Raw genomic sequence first — 18874 nt, 5'->3', positions numbered from 1 at the left:
CACTGTGCCTTGTCAATAGATTTTTAAACAAAAATGTGTGAGCCCTGCTTTTACCCTGAATAGATGATGATCTGATAATTAAACAGAACACATACATGCAGTTATTTTTAATTATGAAAAAATCAAGAACGTTTAAATTAACTCGGATACAAATGTTGGTATTAAGTCGTAATGGCTGCATTTTGCGCATCTGTGTGTGTAAATGTGTTATGATCAAAAAAACCTGAAATGTCGGCTGCCCGCAGTGTGCGCGCCGTAATAAACATCTAGCCAGCTGCAGGTTGCTCTGCCCTACCCAAAAAAAACCTGGCTCCCCAATCTCTATATAACAGAGTAGGGGTCTGCAACTTGCAGCTGGCCAGATGTTTATTCCGACTCCCATGATCCCTCACCATTGCCATGCCATCCGGAGAGCCAATGGTTGCAACCCCCTAACCTAGGGTGTGGTGAGGGCACAGTTCATACTACTTATAAGTGCTGTGATCTGTGCGCACACTGCGGGCAGCAGAAATTTCAGGGTTTTTGATTTTCAAATGTATGATATGATATGATATTTATAACGCGCCTATACACAAGTGTTTCAAAGCACGACGAGGCAAAGGAGGGGGAACAAAGGGAGGACAGACAACGATCCGACTAGGCCAGGTGTCATTCAGATCGCGCAAGTGCGTGGGAGGGGAAAAGTGCAGTACAAGGTACTAGATAATAACAGTAGGCAGGTATGGTGGTAATATAACTTACATTTCGATTCCCAGTTGGGTTAGAAACAGTTGAGTGTGAGAAGTTAATTAAAACTACCTTTTGAACACAAGATCCAGAAATTAAGGTCTTTCCCAAAGTGCTCAGACTATCTTGTATATGCAAAACTAGAACTCTTGCACAGCACCGGCTTTTGGAATCGAAAAATAGTGGGTACATCTGGTCCAGAGCCGGCTCCCCATCACTCCTGCTCTGGAGTAGCAGCAGAGGGTGTGAGCTCATGATAGGGCGGCACACCCCTGCACTCTTCAAAGGGCGCAAAGGGCGTGGGGTGAGGCCTTGTCAGAAACGGGGCAAACAAAGCGTGGGTTTGACGCTTCGCAGGGCCCAGGACGCACACGGCACACTGCCCGGAAAGGTCGCAAGAGGAAAAAGCAAAAGCCTGGCTCTCGCTCCAGCACGACTCCTGCTCCCGTGTCTGGACAGCATCACCACCCTGGGGCGCTGCCATTCGGCGATTACTCGGGTCTGAAGGCTGGCAGCGCTCGAAAGCAACTCGGCCTTTTAGGAACGTGAAAGTAATGGCGTAATAAGTGGTGAGATTAGCGCGAGTCACTGACCTGTGAACTGTAACACTTCGGGGAGGCTCTCCACTGATTAAAGCTTTGAGGAAGAATTGTAGCTCCTAAATCACGGGCTTTTGCCAACACATCCCTCTCTGCCCAGCATGTGCACACTAATAAATACATTCTTACTCATGTATAACTGTTCCTTTAATCCACTGTAATCAGCACTGCTATCTGTAACACACTTACTGTAACAGCGCCACGAGGCCTAAGAGCTGATGCACGCTTTAAAAATCCAAATAAATAAATACATTCACAAAACTGCTCTCAAAACGTTCCATGTTAGGGGTTATATTCTCAGCTAGTGCTTTGCATTCCCAGGTTAAAGTCTTGCAACTACAATGGGGCAAGCAAAACGCCAAGTCTCTGAATTAAGGAAATGACACCAGGACGGGATAACCTGCTCGTACCTGACATGGGGCGACTTGAGATCTCTGAGTTCTGGCACAGGATGGACAGGTATCAGAGCAGCTCTGAAGCCAGGTGCTCCAGGGCCTACCGAAGCACTGATTTAGTAATTGGTGTGGTGGTCAACACACACACTCTGATCCTTTTTGGCTGCAGAGCACAGTTGTCAACATGACCCATTCCAATATGTAGGTGCTTATCTGGTCCTGTTTTTTTTTTTTCCATTTTGGGACTTGTAGTTATGATTTCCCATTATAAACTCCAAAGTCCTCCCAGATTGCAAGCGGTGCTTGCGCAGCGCAAGTAATTTGGGTCAGCCATTACCAAATTGATGCTTTGCTTCATGGAGCCAATCATGAATTGTGCCGCTTTTAATGATTCTTTGCACGGTGGCGCGTGAAGTCCTGGATTTCCTCCCATTTTAAATCCAAGATTAAAGGGCCAGGAATGGAAAGAAAAAAGTGGACAACATCTTCCGCATGAAATGGAGTCTGCTATCATGTATGGTGGATGAGTTTGGGCGTTCCCTACAGATCACTAGCGAGTATGTCTTCTATGTTTACTTCTGAGCTAAAACTTGAGTATCTTTGATTGGAGACTAAGCATGACTGTGGTGAAGTTCCTCTGTGAGGGAATAGAAGTGTCTGAGGGGAGCTTAATTGTTCTATGTGAGTGAAAAATAATGTCACCTCAATAAGGATATATAGGGTGAACGTCACAATACGTTAGCGATATGGCGTTCTTGCAGTTCAATGGAGAATGAATATATAGGAATTGGGCCAGAACAAGACAGAGCTGCGCTCTAGCAAAAATTGTCTTGGCGGAGGTCCGTTCCATGTAGACCCGAGGCCCAAACCCCCACCCACAAGTTGAGGAAGCTCTCTGCCCCGACTGCTGCAAGTCTGTGCGTTTGGCGTCTCAATGCAAGCGGAGATATACAACAACTTCAAAAAGTGCATCTGAAAGCAGTCCATTATTCACCAGTACAGCCCAAACTCAAACAATGAAACAATCCAAAGCTGCATATGTGTCCTGGTGACTATTCCGTACAGATAAAATGCGCATCGCGCCAAGTCTGCAGTGCATGCTCAGAAGGAATGCACATTTGCATTACTATCACAGACATGTTTGCTAAATTGGCGGTCATTGGTATGTTCCAAAAATACACTTTGGTTTTAGGCAAAGTAGCCAGCATCCCATAGTCAGGCCACCCACATTATTTGACACCGAGCTCCGCCCACCACGACCACTGACAGTCTGCCTTCCCCTACCTGATGCACCCCTCGTTCGTGCATGGGGAGGGCGGGTGGGGAGTTCCCCGAGTAAACGTTGTCCATTTCCAGCACTGTATATAAGGAGTGCTTTCATTCTAATGCATTTGACGTCTCATGGCAGCAAGGTATAACACATGGCAAGCTACAATGTCCATATAGAAATGTAAATAATGTCCTCAGTACTGTGTAGTGATGACAGCACTGCTCACTTGTAATAAGAAACTACATTACAGCGGCTGTAATGATGTATTACAGCTGTTTGTGGGATCACATGACCTGCTGCATCTGCCAGGGAAAAGCACAATTGCTGTAGCACTTCATTGCAACTGTGATTTGCTTTTCTGATTCCTTTCTTTTATAATACTTTTCTGTAAATCTTTGCAGCTGCTATTTGATTAGGGACTGTTTATGCTAATAGGTTTATTTAGTAGATTGGAGTTTAAAACAGGAGAGCAAGAATTAATGTCCATAACATACGTGTATGGGTCAGGAGGGGATAGCTCAGTGGGAACACATTTGTCTTGGAAGCAAGACAGCGCAGAGCAACACAGGTTTGAATCCCAGTCCTGCGCTTAGAGACTCATATCCGGTACTATGCTCGTTATGAAAGATTAATTTATTTGAGATCACAAAACGGCTTTTAAGTCCATCGCATGGAACTGCTGAAAATATTCTTTGCAACACATTACAAGCTGCATATTAGTGTCTTTTTTCAGTATACAGCGATGTTAACAAATTGACAATAACAAATTACTTTTATAACGAACCCTAAATAATGCTGATAGCCTTAATTAAGATGCTATTTGAAATCTTTGCAGCAATTGATAAAGTCAATGAGCAAAGTATTTGGATTTAGCAATTGTAACGTAATGGAGTTGCTCACTTAATAGACAGCAATGAATGTATATCAATTATTTTAGGTGAGTGCTTGAAATATGTAATTCTAATTTAGTCATTTTAGGCCACTAGAAGTTTGTTTCTTACTGTAGATTTATAACTGAGAATAATCAAATCTGAGTTTAAAAATGTTGATTTTGGTGTGTAAATGTAGAATTTGTATAAAAAACAATAAACAAATAACGAAAAACACTGAATGTCCTGTTAAATATATATGGGGTGAATATATATGGGGTGGGTTAAGGGATTAAAACAGATAGGAAGTGGTTTGAGGTGGGGAAATAAAGCAAGGGAAACAGGAGGCTGTGGGTCCCCCAAATGGAGGGGAAAAACATTTTTTTTTCATTAGTTATAATTCGTTAAAAATGTTTCCATTATTATTTGATTTTTTATCATCAAATGGAACCCTTTTTTAACCTGAGGATGGTCATGTATTATAATGACTAAAATACCTCTGACCCATACTTAAAATGAATATTGCAGGTCACTTTTGAGTTTAATGAATTTACAAAGGAACTCCTCAATTGCCTCGCTCCTCCTAACCGTTTCAGTTGCGCAACAACCATCGGTCAGATTAGGCTTTAGCCCCCTTCACCTTGAACATTGGGATTAAGTTGACTTTACCTGGCTGATTTACGGGGCCCGTGGTAAGACACAATGTATGTATGTATGTAATAAACTGTGCCAGCGGCTGCACGGTTAACAAAGGCCCCACAATTACTAACGTAAAGCATTTCATTGCTTGCAACTGTGTTTGTACGCATACCTTTTTAGGCAATTGAAATCATGATGGTGTGTTAGTTCTTGCATGTCAGGGGAGTGCTTGGACTGATAGGGTGGGCAGAGGACTGCTCATTGGCACAGCAGTTCTGAAGTGTGTGGTTTTCAAATTGCCCCCACACAAGTAAGTGTGCCTCTCCCCACAAGTTTCTGAAGTTAGCCCCTCTCCCAACATTTGGCGGGCTACCCCGCTGAAATGTTAGCCTATTTGCACCGCTGTCCTTATAAGATAAAGTACTGCATGTATTCAGTTGGACCTATGTATACAAATATGGTATCCGCAGAAAAATTTGAAAGAAAGAAAACGAGGCATAAAATGCAGAATTTTTTTATTCAAAAGTTTTGACTTTTTAGCAAATTAATAGATGGGGTGTGGGGTAAGAGGATGTATTAGAGTAGGGGCATGTTGGGAGCTGTGGGTGGGTGTCTGCACGCTTTTCAAGTCAAACATTCAAATAAAAAATAAAAAATACAAAAATCGACATTTTCTGCCTCTGTATTTTCTATTCGATCTTTTCATGGACAACCTACATCCTTATGCAGGAAGATGACATTGAGATGGATGTGGGAACCCGAGATGCATGTAAAAACGCAGCGGAGGGAGAACACGAAGGGAAGGAAAACACCTTTATTGGGGTGAAGGGAATAACCCAACTAAATGATAGCAGGTACTGTGGGTTATACTGGGGGATCTTTGAAGGTTACCTCTTCATGTCCACCTCTCAGGTTATAGCGCAGACCTGCTACTACTACCAGTTCGGCACGCGACGTAGTAACACACATTACTGATTTTCCCAATAATGCTATCCCCACAGACTCGTGCAATGGAGTGTGACATGCTAGATAGCTACGCTCTTTCTATTCAAACTTTGATGATCCGGCCAATGAGATAGAGGCTGCAATTAGTGGGGGTGCCATAAAACAGGGAAACTATAGGCCTTCCAAATGATGCCTACCGTGAAATGAAATATGTTTTTTGTGCAATAGGACACTACTGGCAGCTCTTGAGTTATCATGTCTGGTGTAGCCTCACCTTGTACCGGCATTGGGGCTGTGTTTCTCCCATTCAGTTTTACCCAGTGCTCCAGTCCTATCTCCTCCCCTCGACCGCTAGAGGTGACATTGCGACATCGGACCAAGAGCCACTGCCAGCAACCTTGGCATGGCATACTCATAATTGACATCATCCCGGTTCTAGGACCCATCCAGGCTACCCACAGTGAAGCGTGTTGCACGCTGTCCGCGTAGATGTGTCAAACTTACTTACACACACAAAGGGTTCCATGCTACATGCCACACAAGAGATGAAGACTTTCTCTGCCACTAGCAGCGGCCAGAAAATGGACTAGCCTCTATAGACCCACACTGTTTTTACTTGACTACTCAGACCGTTAAAGGTGAGAAGGCCACGTTTAATTCACTTTGGCTCAGGAAGAAGAGATTTTTCATCTCGAAACGCGTCAGCCACGTAGACTGAACTTAACCTTCTCTGTTATACTCTCCATTTGATTAAATTGAGAACTATTTGTATCATATATATGGGACTTTGTCTGCGTTTACTTGGCTACTAATACAAATATTGTGTTTAAAAACAAATTTGAATGAATATTTAACCGTCTAGTGACGGACCCTGAAGGTGTGCAGGGGACGGGAGGGTTCCGTTTTGGATCCTCTTTTTCTCTTGTGCTTATCACTGGGTAGATTGAACATTTTCCGTGGGTCTAGCCCTTGGTATGCCCATACTTCTGGACCCCAATTCCTCTTACTACAGCACACTTCCCCCCTGGAAGCAGTCTAAATATCTCATAGAAGACAGGCTCTGTATACTTTTTGTCTAGTCATTGAAGCCCTCCCTCCTTTAGCCCCACACTGATCCCAGCCACCTGAGCAGTTACTTGGCCACCGTTGGGATTCTCTTGCGTTGGTTCTTTGGCCTCCGGCCATTCCATCCTTCTTGCAAAGGTGTGATTTTCCATAAGGATAGCATCAAGAGCCTCTTTCAGCTAGTTGGAGCGTGGCTATGTTTCCACAGTTGGGGTAAAGGATCTCCTTTCCCCTTATTTTACTCCTACTGTCCCATTCCATTACTTAATATTACGGGAAAGAAGATAATTTGCTGTTTTACGCTTCCCTGGTCCTTCCGTAATCCGAGTAAGCCCCCGCAGAATGCTGCGGATGCAGTGTTGGCCGCATGGCCGTGTCCCGGGCAAGGGGCAGCTCCTGGATCTGGGCAGCAGGATGTCATCAAACGTCACCGCCCGGTGCTGAAAGTTGATTTGGTGCAGGGTCGTAAGGTTCAGACTACATTTGGGACCTAAAATCAGAGAGCAGTGAGTGCACCTGTGCCTCTCGACCCGCCGGAGCCTGATGTGTCTTCAGCCCATGAGACCTGGTTATCCCCCCACCCTAGGATTTAGAATTTAGGGTGGTCAGGTGGGGACACAGATACCATGACACGGGCCTGATTGAAAGTAACTTTAATGTAGACTTGACATCCATGTCTGTCCCTAGTGGTGGTCCCAAGGACTGGGGACATCCTCCGGTGAAGTTGCCAGTCAGAGTCCTGAATCGGAAAGGACTGCATAAGTGGTTTGGGTGGGTTTCAGAATTTCCTGGAATCACTCCAAGGGTGTAGTACGGTGCCTGGGAGCTGGGCACCGCCCCATGCCCAACTGATTGCACTTGATATGATATATGTAATATGTAACGCGCCTGTACACACGTGTTTCTCGGCGCGTGTACTTAGGGTTTGAATTGAATTGATTTGACTGGATTTTGAAATGTATTCTTTTTTTGTAGTACAGTGCCTTTAAGTTTGTTAGATCAGGATAACCAAATTGATGCATTTTGTAATAAATGCAGCCAAGTATTTACCAAATGGCAGTGTCCCTTTCTAGCGGACCCCGCCCCTTGCGTGCCCCATTGTAGCTCCTCTGCAGTGCTGTGCACAAATGGCAAGCACGCAAAAACTGCATAAAAACAGAGCTGCTCCCTCTCCCTGGTGGAATGATGAAGCAGCTAACCTTCTTACGGATCCTATCAATGAAGGTATTTCAGGTTGGAGCAATGCATCACACATTATTTACCGACCCAAAGTGTACATATTGAGGTGCTGAGTGGTCCTCGCACGCTCCGCCACATCATCCTGCTGCATTATGCGACCAATGGGACATTTTCCCCCGTCTAATCAAGGATCGGGGCATCAGTCCTTGAATATTGTGCCAAAAATAGGCCCATAAACCCATGACCGTGAGTGGGCAGGAGTCCTAAGGATGTCTGGAAAGCGACCCTAGCAGCACGGAGTGGTATAAAAATCCAGACTGCTACACACACTGGCATGGAGTGGCTCAGAGGAAATGGAAGCAACTTCCTTTTGTGGACCACCTACTGCACAGGGTTCCAAAGTCGCAGTTATAGTGCAGCGGTCACCACACCAAACTGTTGGTGCATTTCTGTTTTGCCACACCTTTTCCCTGCTTAAGCAGCCTTCCAGCCTCTTTTCCTTTGCAGTTGGTGAGCAGTGCAAGTGATTCTAGGTCATGTGGGCTAAGCACCGCCCACCGGTCAATCACTTTAAACTGTTGGTGGTTCCCATTTTGACACCCTTTTCCCCTACTTAAGCAGCCTTCCAGCCTCTTTTCCTTTGCAGTTGTTGAGCAGTGCAAGTGATTCTAGGTCATGTGGGCTAAGCACCGCCCACTGGTCAATCATTTTAATCTGTTGGTGGTTCCCATTTTGACACCCTTTCCCCCTACTTAAGAAGCCATCCAGGCTCTATTCCTTTGCAGTTGGTGAGCAGGTGCAAGTGGATCTAGATCACCTGGCCTAAACCTAACCCACCTTCTTAGCACTGCCGCTTTCTTTCTGCTCTTAACTCTTAGATCAAGGGTGTCTCTCACCTGGTCTTCCGCAGTGAAGGGCAGATGAAGAAAAGGGCAATTCCTGTTTGGACATGTTCTGACCATGAGGGCCCAGGACCCAAACCCCTGCTCAGACAACAGGTAAGCACGTGCTGACATGTGTTTTCTCCCTCCCCGCAGGCCTTCCCGACAATCATCAGTCAACGTCAATGACATTGCTCCTCCTCTAAGGCATGGACTCCGCAATGCATCAACCTCACCCACATTAGCCCCATGCCCATCAACATCCCCTCAGTGTCCACAACACAGAAGTTGACACTCGCCAATGTCTGCTCAGCTATCACCCATGCAGCAGACATTGCTGACCTCATCACTACACATGACATCATCTTCATCACCAAGACGTGGCTGTTGCCCACCTCCACCCACATCCCAGATGTCCTTGTCCCCGATGGCTACAGCATCCAACACAGAGACCGGCCTAACAAGACAGGCAGTTGCCTCGCAGTCATCCACAAGACCTTGTTGCCCTGCACCAGACTTGGCATTGACAACATTGGCTCCTTTGAAGTCTTCTCCTGCCATCATCTACTCTCCCCGACGGACACAGTCACCTTCCATCTCATCTATAGACCACCCAAATCCAACACCGCCTACATCAAAGACTTCACTGACCTGGTCACCACCATGTCCCTCTCGCAGACCAACATCATCTTCCTAGGAGACTTCAAACTTCCAGGTAACAAGGTCACCAAACCAATGAAGGAAGCACTCCTTGGCCTTCTCAACACCCTCAACCTCACACAGCAGACGAATGGCCCAACACACATGAGATATAACATCCTCGACCTAAACATCACCACACTGTTTTCCCTCCACTACAGCTCTGCTCTCCCGCTTGACTGGTCTGACCACCTAGCCGTGCCTTTCAACATCATGCACACCATCCTAGTCAAGCACTCCAGGCAGCAACCCATCAGATAACCCTTTAAGTCCTTCAAGAACTTCCCAGTGGAAGCCCTCATGGAAGACCTTGCCAACCTCCACCTTACATGGTCCAAGCACCCCCAACCGAACTGCAACTCTCTACTGGATGCACTCAATGCCACCCTCTCAGTCGCTATCAACCGACACGTCCCTCTGAAACAACGCATCTGCAAACCGAAACCGTCAGCACCCTGGTACAAGAACTAAACCTAAGCAAAAGAGTAATCAGGAAACAAGAGAAAACCTGGTGCAGCTTCAGGTCTGCATCCAACCTGGCACTCCTAGAGGAACTCTGAGCAACCCACCGACAACTCATCACAGCCAATGCTTCCAACTATAAGAACACCAGCTGACAACAAAAGCAGAGCCCCTGTCAACCCGCTAACTGCCCCTGCCATACCACACTCCACACCTTTTTCCTCAACAAAATCAGCAAGATTCGCCAGCACAGACACCAGCTCTGCATCCACAGACCCTCCTTGCAAAATATCCACACCCTGGAGAGTACTCAAGTCACTCTCAAAAGAGGACGTGGTAGAAACCCTGGCCACCCTGAATGCCACATTGTATACAGATAGGATCCTCCCAGCATCTATTCTCAAGACCCTCCCTGCAGAAGCTCTCCTTCCCTACATGGAGATCATCAACAACTGCCTAATTCAAGGCACTTTCCAATCGACCGTAAAAAGAGGAAAATTCTCCCTCTACTAAAGACACCCACTCTGGATCACAACAACCTAGGTAACTATCGCCCCATCATCCATCTCCCCTTCCTAGGTAAGATCATCAAAAAAGCCATAGCCGTACAACAACTCCAGCAACACGTTAACACCAACAATGTCCTCCAAACCTACCAATCCGGGTTCAGACCCAGATGTAGCACAGAGACAGCAACCGTATAGATGGTCGACGCCACCCTCAACATCCTTGATGAAGACCACCCCTGCATAGTGGTTCTACTCAACCTGTGGGCTGCTTTTGACACAGTAGAACACCAGGCGCTTACGGACATCCTACATTGGCGCATGGGAATCAGCAACCTTGTCCTATGCTGGTTAAGTCCTACCTCGTCAACTGCCTGCAGTTTGTTCGGATGGACTCCTCTAGATCGCCAATGCTACCCATCACCTGTGGAGTCCCTCAGGGTTCCATCCTCTCTCCACTGATCTTCAATCTATACATGGAGCCGATGGGAGCCTTCAGTGCACACACAAAACATCCACATCCACCAATATGCCAATGACACACAGCTATATCTCAAGATCGACTCCATCAAGGACATCCATAGGCTCAAAACCTGCCTCTCGCTGATCCAGTCTTGGATGTCTAGTGCATACTTGAAGCTCAAGCCCTCCAAACCCAAATTCCTTCTCCTCACCAACAACACCGAATACCCAGACATACAGTCCTGCTTATTAATCATAAACTCTGAGGGCTTCACACCCAAGCTCACCTCCTGCATCAAGTCCCACAGGTACCACATCGACAAACACCTCTCCTTCAAGACACACATAGCTAAGAAAACTCAGACAGCTTGGTATGAGCTCTGCCTCCTGCGGAAAGTCAAGCCTTTCCTCCCTCCGGTCAGCTTTAGATCCACTGTTCAAGTACTCGTCCTATCCCTCCCACCTGTATGGGGGGCAATGCACTCCTCAAAGGCCTCCAGTCGTCCTCCCTTGTGCCCCTGAGAAGTGTCCTACACATGGCTGCATGTCTCATGAAGGTCTTATCAGATACAACCACATCGCCCAGACCCTCAACGGCCCACACTGGCTCCCACTGCATGCACAAATCACCTGCAAGTCTTGGTGCATCTTCTATAAGGCAGTTGCCCTCAAGCCACCCAGCTACCTCCCAGAGAAACTCAGCATCTCTGGTGGACAGTGCATCACCAGAAGCTAGGATGTGTGCAAACTTCATATCCGCTGCTGCAAAAAGGAAAGGAACAGAAAACAAGCCTTCTCTGCTTACGCCCCAAGACTATGGACCCTTCTCCCTGTCACCATCAGACTCGCCCCACGATCCTACAATTCAGAAAAGAACTCAAGAACCCCCTCTTCAAGGAATCTTTCCTCCTCAATGCCTTGGCCATCATGTTGCCCCTCACACCATTTGACTCGCAAGACACCACCCGCCCCTCTCCTCCCTGCCACCCAGTACACCTGTACCCCTCCTCTGTGCTCCTCTGTATCCTACCCAAAGCTGTAGATATGTTCTGTTATTACCGCTGAAAGGTGAAAAGCGCTCCATAATGCATCTGTATTGTTGTATAACTCTGTAAAGAGCTCGTTCATTCTCGAAGTTCGGTCCGCGCTCAGTAAATACCATATTAAAAACAATAGTTGAATATCAAGTTCCATAGAAAAGCGGAAATAATTGTTGCTAATAACATTTGACTCATACGACAGATTTGGCTGAAAGGTTGCAAACAAAATTGTATCTATGCCAGCCCACCCCCATTACCCCTCATCCACGCCGACTGGAAACTTTGGGAAAGATCCCATGAAAAATAAAAAAGTTATTAGCGGAAAAGAAATGCAGTTTCGGCAAAGTCCCCATTAATTTTCCCATAGATGAAAGTCACATTTTTGCTCAAGTGCACAGCCCAAACCTCTGGATGAAATTGGACAAGGTACGAAAAAACTTGGGCACAAATCGTTGGCTCGATTTACGGTGGGGGGAGGGGGGATGTCTGGTGTTATATCATTCAGTCATTTTAAAAATATTTGACTGATTATAAGAATATTTCCCATGGTGCTTTGCAGAAGAGAGCCTTTTCAGAAATGAAATAGCCACCATTTTCTTTTCTTTGATGCAATAAATGTTCATGAATATTTAGGGAAAAATTCAGGGTTATCTGAAAAGGAAAAGATAAAAAAAATGCCCTTTGGAGTAGGGATAGGGATTACATGTTATCAGGCCAGAAGTGGGGAGGGGGAAAGTTATGCAGTGATTTAAACACATTCAAAATAACAAATACAATTTTAACAAAAACTAACAACAACAAACAAATATTGCACTTTTCAAAAATAAATATGTGTTAAGTGCTTAAAATGGGTGGGGTTTTAAACATAGGGAAATTGACGACTGGGGAAACCCGCTAAATAAAACATTTTTTTTTAAAAGAAAAACAAATAGATTTTTTTTGTTTATTTAGGTTCATTAGAAATGCATTTTTTATTTGTTAATTTGTTAAAATCACATGTACCTGGGGGAAAGAGGACACCGTGTAAAATTGGGGATTTGGGGGGTGGGTTGGGGACCAAGTTCAGAGCTCGAATGTTTTGGCACATTTGGGGTTATTTTTGCATGTTCAGGGTTATTTTTCATATTTGGGGTTATGTTATTTTTAGCATATTCGCGGTTGGGGCAGTAAACTGAATTGGGAATAAAATTGCGTCACACGTATAATAACTGCAAATATTCTGGGGTATTTGTAGTCCATTGCTAAAATAACAATGGTTACGTGAAAAAAGTTTTTCTGAAAAAAGAGTTAATAAAAGAGATAATACAAAAAAGTGGATTTTTACAACTACAGTGTGGTGTGGGGGTAACCTATTTGGGCAACTTGTCAATTTTTTTTCTCTCTCTAGAGGCTTGGTAGTGACGTAAAATATACAGTGGCATGGCCAAAGCCATCCATATTACAATAATAAGTTTAAAAAAAAGACAGTTGCCCTACAGGCATTGCTCACATTTTTGTGCCTAGTAACTAACTAACAGGCCATATTCTTCTGCCAATATCAGTGACACGTGTTGCACCAATTTGTAAACACGAACGTGATGCTTTTCTCCCTACCTGGCTGTGGCCACTGTCCACATTGCAGCAATTAGGCAAATAGACGGTGGCCCATAGGCTGGGGGCCTTTTGCCAGGAGCAGTGGGTCCGGCCTTCAGCTGTGGCACATATCCCCCTCACTAAAGGATACCCCTATCCCATCGGCCATTGCCTTCAACATTTTTCACCAATATAACTAATAGAATGGTCCACTAGCTATAGCCTAGTCTATCTCTTCCCTCCCTTTTATTTACGCTGTAGTTTCCCCTGAAAAATTCCTGCCTAAACATACCGCGGCCACCTTCACTTCGCCTACTGTTACTGCGGTAATCATTCCCTCAGTAATGGACGGTTTGCTGATTACCGCAGTAATGGGAAAATGCTCCAGAATGTAAAAGTATTCCCCATCCCTATTGACTCTCTCCATGTGCCCCTTCCTCTTGTCTTTACCCCCCCCTCATGTTCCCACCTTTGTGTAAATGCCACCAGTTCCTCTCCACGAGAATCCCGCGGGAATCGAAAATCATCTGCCTCTGAATGGGCTCCCCACCCCTCCCCAAAATCGTCAATTACCCAACCACCCCTCTTCCTCTTCCAAATATCACTCTGAGACCTTTTCTCTTTAAGCTCCCCGTGGGATGACCGTGGTAATCGTTCTTAATGAGCACAAAAAAACGCCTCACTGCTGCCCTGCACCACTCGGGATTTTAAAGGTTTTTGGGACCTGGTGGAACCCCTTTCTACATTGACATTTGGAAAACTACTGGACAAATTTACACCAGCCCCCCAAAAAAGTAATACCTGCTGTGCTTTGTGCCCAAGTTGTTTATTATTTGGTGCAAATCCGCCCAGTAGTTTTCACGCTACGGGTTTTCAGTGGAAGCATTCTCTGCTCTTTCTGGTAAGAGGAATGGGAATAGACAGAAACAGTTTTTTTCTTATTAACTTTTGAACTGTTTAATGAATTTGCTCCAAAATGTCCAGTTTGTGGGGTCCCGTTATTTTAGAAAATTTCAGCCCAATTGAATTCAAAGTTATTAGCAATAGAATTTTGGGAAAAGTCAAGGAAAATTGATGTTATCTTAACTTTAAGGTGGCAATTACTGTGTTTTTATTTATTATTATTCTCTCTCTCTCTCTCTCTCTCTCTCTCTCTCTCTCTCTCTCTCTCTCTCTCTCTCTCTCTCTCTCTCTCTCTCTCTCTCTCTCTCTCTCTCTCTCCCCCCCACACACACTCAGTTCAGCTCTCCCCCCCACACACACTCAGTTCAGCTGTCCTCAGTGGCCGCAGCTTGTGCGTTTGCCAGCTCCATACACATCTACTGTTTGAGGCCACTGCCTCCCTCCAAGTCACCTGATGAACTCTGACCCGGAATTATAGGGTGTTTAGGGACGCAGCATGCCTGTACGATGTTTCTGAAAAGATCATGATTACGCGGGCATCAAACAAATGAGCGTTATGGAGTCTTTATTTTTGATTTTGGAATAATGCAGCTATGGGGAAATAGAACTGAGCTACACTGAAGAGTCATAGCCACAGACATGCTCTGGGCAGCCTTCCAGGCGCTGTTTTTTTCCAGGGCTGGCGCATGGACTGGATCTGCCAGCAGGCCTTCATAGCATCTGTCCTTGGCCTCGTGAAGGCTAAACTCTCGCAGACTGTTATTAGAAGCATTATATTGTCATTGTGAAGGGCGGAGTGGAGGGAAGGCGGCGATGAGGACTTAGAATGGTATGGGCAGCCTCTTGTGCCCCCAAGGCCATAGGAAATTGGATGGCCCATAGATGAAAGTGGTCTCGCAAGGCCCCTGCTTTGTATTGTGTCAAGGGTGTGGACTCGTCCTGCAGCCAACTGACGACTCAGAGGAGCTAGAACCAGACCGGTGCCCCCTTCCTGTAACTAGCCGTATAGTCAAAGAAGAGCTGCATTTGGAATTAGGTGGGCACCAGGTTATAAATCACAATGGGTTAACTTAGTGGCAGGCCCGGCCTTAGGGGGGGCGAGCCGTGCGACCGCCCGGGGTGCCGCGTCCTCAGGTCGTCATTAGCTCCTGTTACGCCAGCTCGGCGGAGTCTTTCAAGTGCTCCTCCGAATTGGCATAGCGGGAGAAGGCGCAGCAGCCGGGTGCATTCAATGTCAATCGGGTGAGCACCCGATTGTCACCAAATGCGCCCCACCACCGTGGGCACCTTCACCAACAAAAGGCACCGTTAGCCCCCCACCACGCCAGCTCTGGGGAGTCTTTCAAGGGCTCCCCCAAGCTGGTGTAGTGGCGGCAGGCACTTCATTGTTAGGCAATGCTCCCACGGCAGCGGAGCGCATTTAGGAACAATAGGGTGCATAGAATTACCTCCTCGCAGGAGCAAGGAGGTTTAAAAAAAAAAACAAAAAAAACAAAGTGACATTCCATGGCCACGCCCCCTGTTGACCAGGGGCGCGCGGGGAAGAGGGGGTGCCAATCCGCCCAGGGCGCTGCTGCCCTAAGGCCGGCCCTGCTCATCGGCAATCCAAGTAGCCATGGATCAGCATCTCCCCGGCGATTCACCAATAACCAAGCATTACCTTCTCTGGACTGAGCATTACTTCAGGGCCAAATCCCTTCTTCTGGCTCGTTTCATGATGCACTCCATTAATTGCTCCCGAGCGCTGAGCAGCCCCTCCACAGTCCAAGATTTCAGAACTTCCCTTAGAGATTAGATGGCTGTTTTAGTTCCAGAGGACCAGTGGTTGTCCTTGCAGCCCCCCACGGACCCCACTCCCCGTCGTTTGTGTTTGCTGTGCCTGGCCTGCTGATTGACTCTGTCACTCCACTTACACCACATCAACAATGCGGGTTGAAAAAGCAAAGGAGGGCGATGGTAAAGGACAATTAAGTCGTGTCCTTTCTCCTTTCTGAGATGATGTAACGTGTCCATTACGGAAAGAATTAAGCAAAAGCTGGTTGCTAGTGAGCGATAAGTGGGGAGGGTACAACCTCTTTTCATCGCGGTATGTTTTTTCGCAGGGTTTTTTACAGCAAATTTTTTTTACGAAAAAAACCATCATATTTTTTAGGGGGGTTAGAACATTATATATATGTGGTGTGGGTGTTCGGGGATACTTAAAAAATTCAAAGGAATGGAGGTTGGGGGACACCCCCCAAAAATAATTGTAAAAGAATTCAATGTTTTTTTTCCTTAAAAACATTGCGGTAAAAATACCCTGCAAAAACATCCCGTGATGAAATGACACGTAACTGTGGGCAGAGAGTGGAGGCCTGTTCTGGAGGGGAGGGTCAAATAGAGTAGTGGGTGAGTGGAGGGAGTGCTGGGTGTGGAGTGTGTACTGAAGGGAGGTTGAATTGTTAGGGGTTCCGTGGTGACTTCTGGAAAATGGAAGAGGACGGCTCTAAGAGGGAGGGGGGTGGTGCGGAGTTGTTTGGTGATGGATGCAGGTTCTGGGGTATCCCCAGAGAGTGTGTGGTGGGAAAGAGGAGGTGGGAGGGGCTTCAAAGAGATATTCATTTTGGGACTCCAATTGTGGAAAGAATATGTGCAATGGGAGACCAGAAATGTTAATGTTAGTCTCATTAAGTACCATGGATACTCAAGCTGCGGTTGGTGGGTATCCACCTGGGCGAAGTCACCATTGTACATGGCCTGCAGAGGTACCAAAAAGGGAAAATGGGACTATTTTGCCTCTTTGTTTCCCCCAGTAGAGGGAGCTAGTTTGGGGGCAGATCCAATAAGGAGGTGGTGTCAGGAATAGGATGTGTTCCTGGTCCATATGGCAATGCTGGCGAGGTCGCTACGCAGCATGCCGCGTTTGCCACCTACAAGATAGAGCGGGACTGGATCATGGTGTCTAAAGAACATTTAGTTTGGAACTGCCCAGTGCTCCTCCCCGTTGGTCGGGAAACTTCACATCCCGATCTTGGAGGGGACAATGATGCGGGATTGTAAGCTGAGCCCCCCATGTCTCTTCATCTCAAAACAAAGATTTGCTAATGGTGGTTCTCATAGTTTCTGCGCGGTACTGAGAAGTTCTGATAAATGGCGTTCCTGCCCTGGTTGATTGTGTGGCAACCAGACATTTCCTTGATGACAACCAGCTAAAGGTTATGGGGTTGCTGTTCCTATGGAGGGAGTTCATGGTCAGACCCTATCATTGGGAACCATAAAAGAACACACCTTATAGCTAACCATTAGTATTTCTTCTCATACCGAAGCTCTGGTTTTCAATCTGATCAAGGCTGCACATTGTCCTGTCAGTCTGTGCCTGCCTTTGCTCCAAACACATAACCCTTTCATTAATTGGACTGCTGCGGCACAGTTCCCATGTTCGGAATCTTGCATTCAACATTGTCTTCATCAAGAAGCGGTTGGTAAACTGTCCCCTATCTGCGAGGAAGGAGAGGTTCCCACTTCTAGCAGAGTTGACACTGGTGTGGAATTTGAGGGTTCCCAGATCTACGATGCCCGCTAACACTGAGGTCGATCCCAATATCTAGTGGACTGGAAAGGATATGGGCCCGGTGATCGCTCCTGGGAACCTGCTTCTGCGGAGCATGCCCCTTCCTTGGTTTGTCAGTTCGTGTCTATCCTTGGAAGCCCGGGTCCTCGGCTTTGCAGGAGCAGGGGAATTGTATCAAGAAAAGGATGTGTTCCTAGTCCTTATGGTATGGCGATGCTAGAGAGGACGCTATGCTGCATGCCACGTTTGACACCTCCAAGATGGCACCGGAAAGGATCATGAAGTTTCACGTCACGGACGTTGCAGCCTCCACCAAGATAGCGGTGCTCCTGCCCATCGCGATTGGGGACAGAAGTCACATTGGGCACCATAGAGGATTTAAGCAGTGGACAAGGTAGGTCACTTGCGTCGATAAGCTCTGCAGAGTTCTGACGCTCCTTGTTGTTCTTTGTTCTTTTTACCATCGTTCCTATTTCTACCTCCTTGTCCTGCCACAGTCTTGTTGCCTCAATCTGTCCTTTCTCGTGCTATCCTCTTCCTCCTGGTCTCTGCGTTGTTTGTCTCTCCCTTGCCCTGCAATCCTGCTGTGTTGCTGTACCAGTAACCTCTTACATCTCCACTACTCTGAGATCCTGTCCTGTGGCAGTGTTAGAACAATCTCTACAAGGGTTTTATTCCCCACAAAGGTTTCCCTTGGGTGTTCCCTTTTGGGTGCACGACTTACCTGTTCATATCCAGGTAGTCGGGATGTCATTAGGTAGCATTACTTTTCTTACCTCCAGAATCCTACCGCCAAGATCAGGTTAGTGCTTGCCATAACAGCTGGACAGCTTTTAATCACATCTGGCTATTAACCACCACCCTCCGACTAGTTAGGCTTCAGAAGAGGACCGCATGCAGATTTATCTGAACTCGTAGGAGCCCATTTCAATGTGATGTTTGACGGCTCCCTGGCCTACAGTTCCAGTAAATAGGCTGAGGCATGATGGTAGCTTAAATAATAATGGAAGCAAAGGAACGCTGCAGATTATCATGGGGCAGGCAGCCAGCGGGGAGCTGAAACTCTGAATCTCCATTGAAAAGCTTGCTCTTTGCAACAAGGTGAGAAGAAC

At 46.4% G+C, this 18874-nt stretch overlaps 1 protein-coding gene across 1 annotated transcript in view; it reads right to left on the bottom strand.

Annotated features, from left to right (window-relative positions):
• Positions 1-18874, bottom strand: part of LGR6 (leucine rich repeat containing G protein-coupled receptor 6) — a 571666-nt gene that overhangs the window by 378506 nt on the left and 174286 nt on the right. The window lies entirely within an intron of this gene.

The sequence above is a fragment of the Ambystoma mexicanum genome, chromosome 13 (assembly GCF_040938575.1).
Source record: "Ambystoma mexicanum isolate Mex_15411 chromosome 13, UKY_AmexF1_1, whole genome shotgun sequence".
NCBI lineage: Eukaryota > Metazoa > Chordata > Amphibia > Caudata > Ambystomatidae > Ambystoma > Ambystoma mexicanum.
The sequence above is the reverse complement of the archived record's forward strand: the minus strand, read 5'-3'. Positions and strand labels throughout refer to the sequence as shown.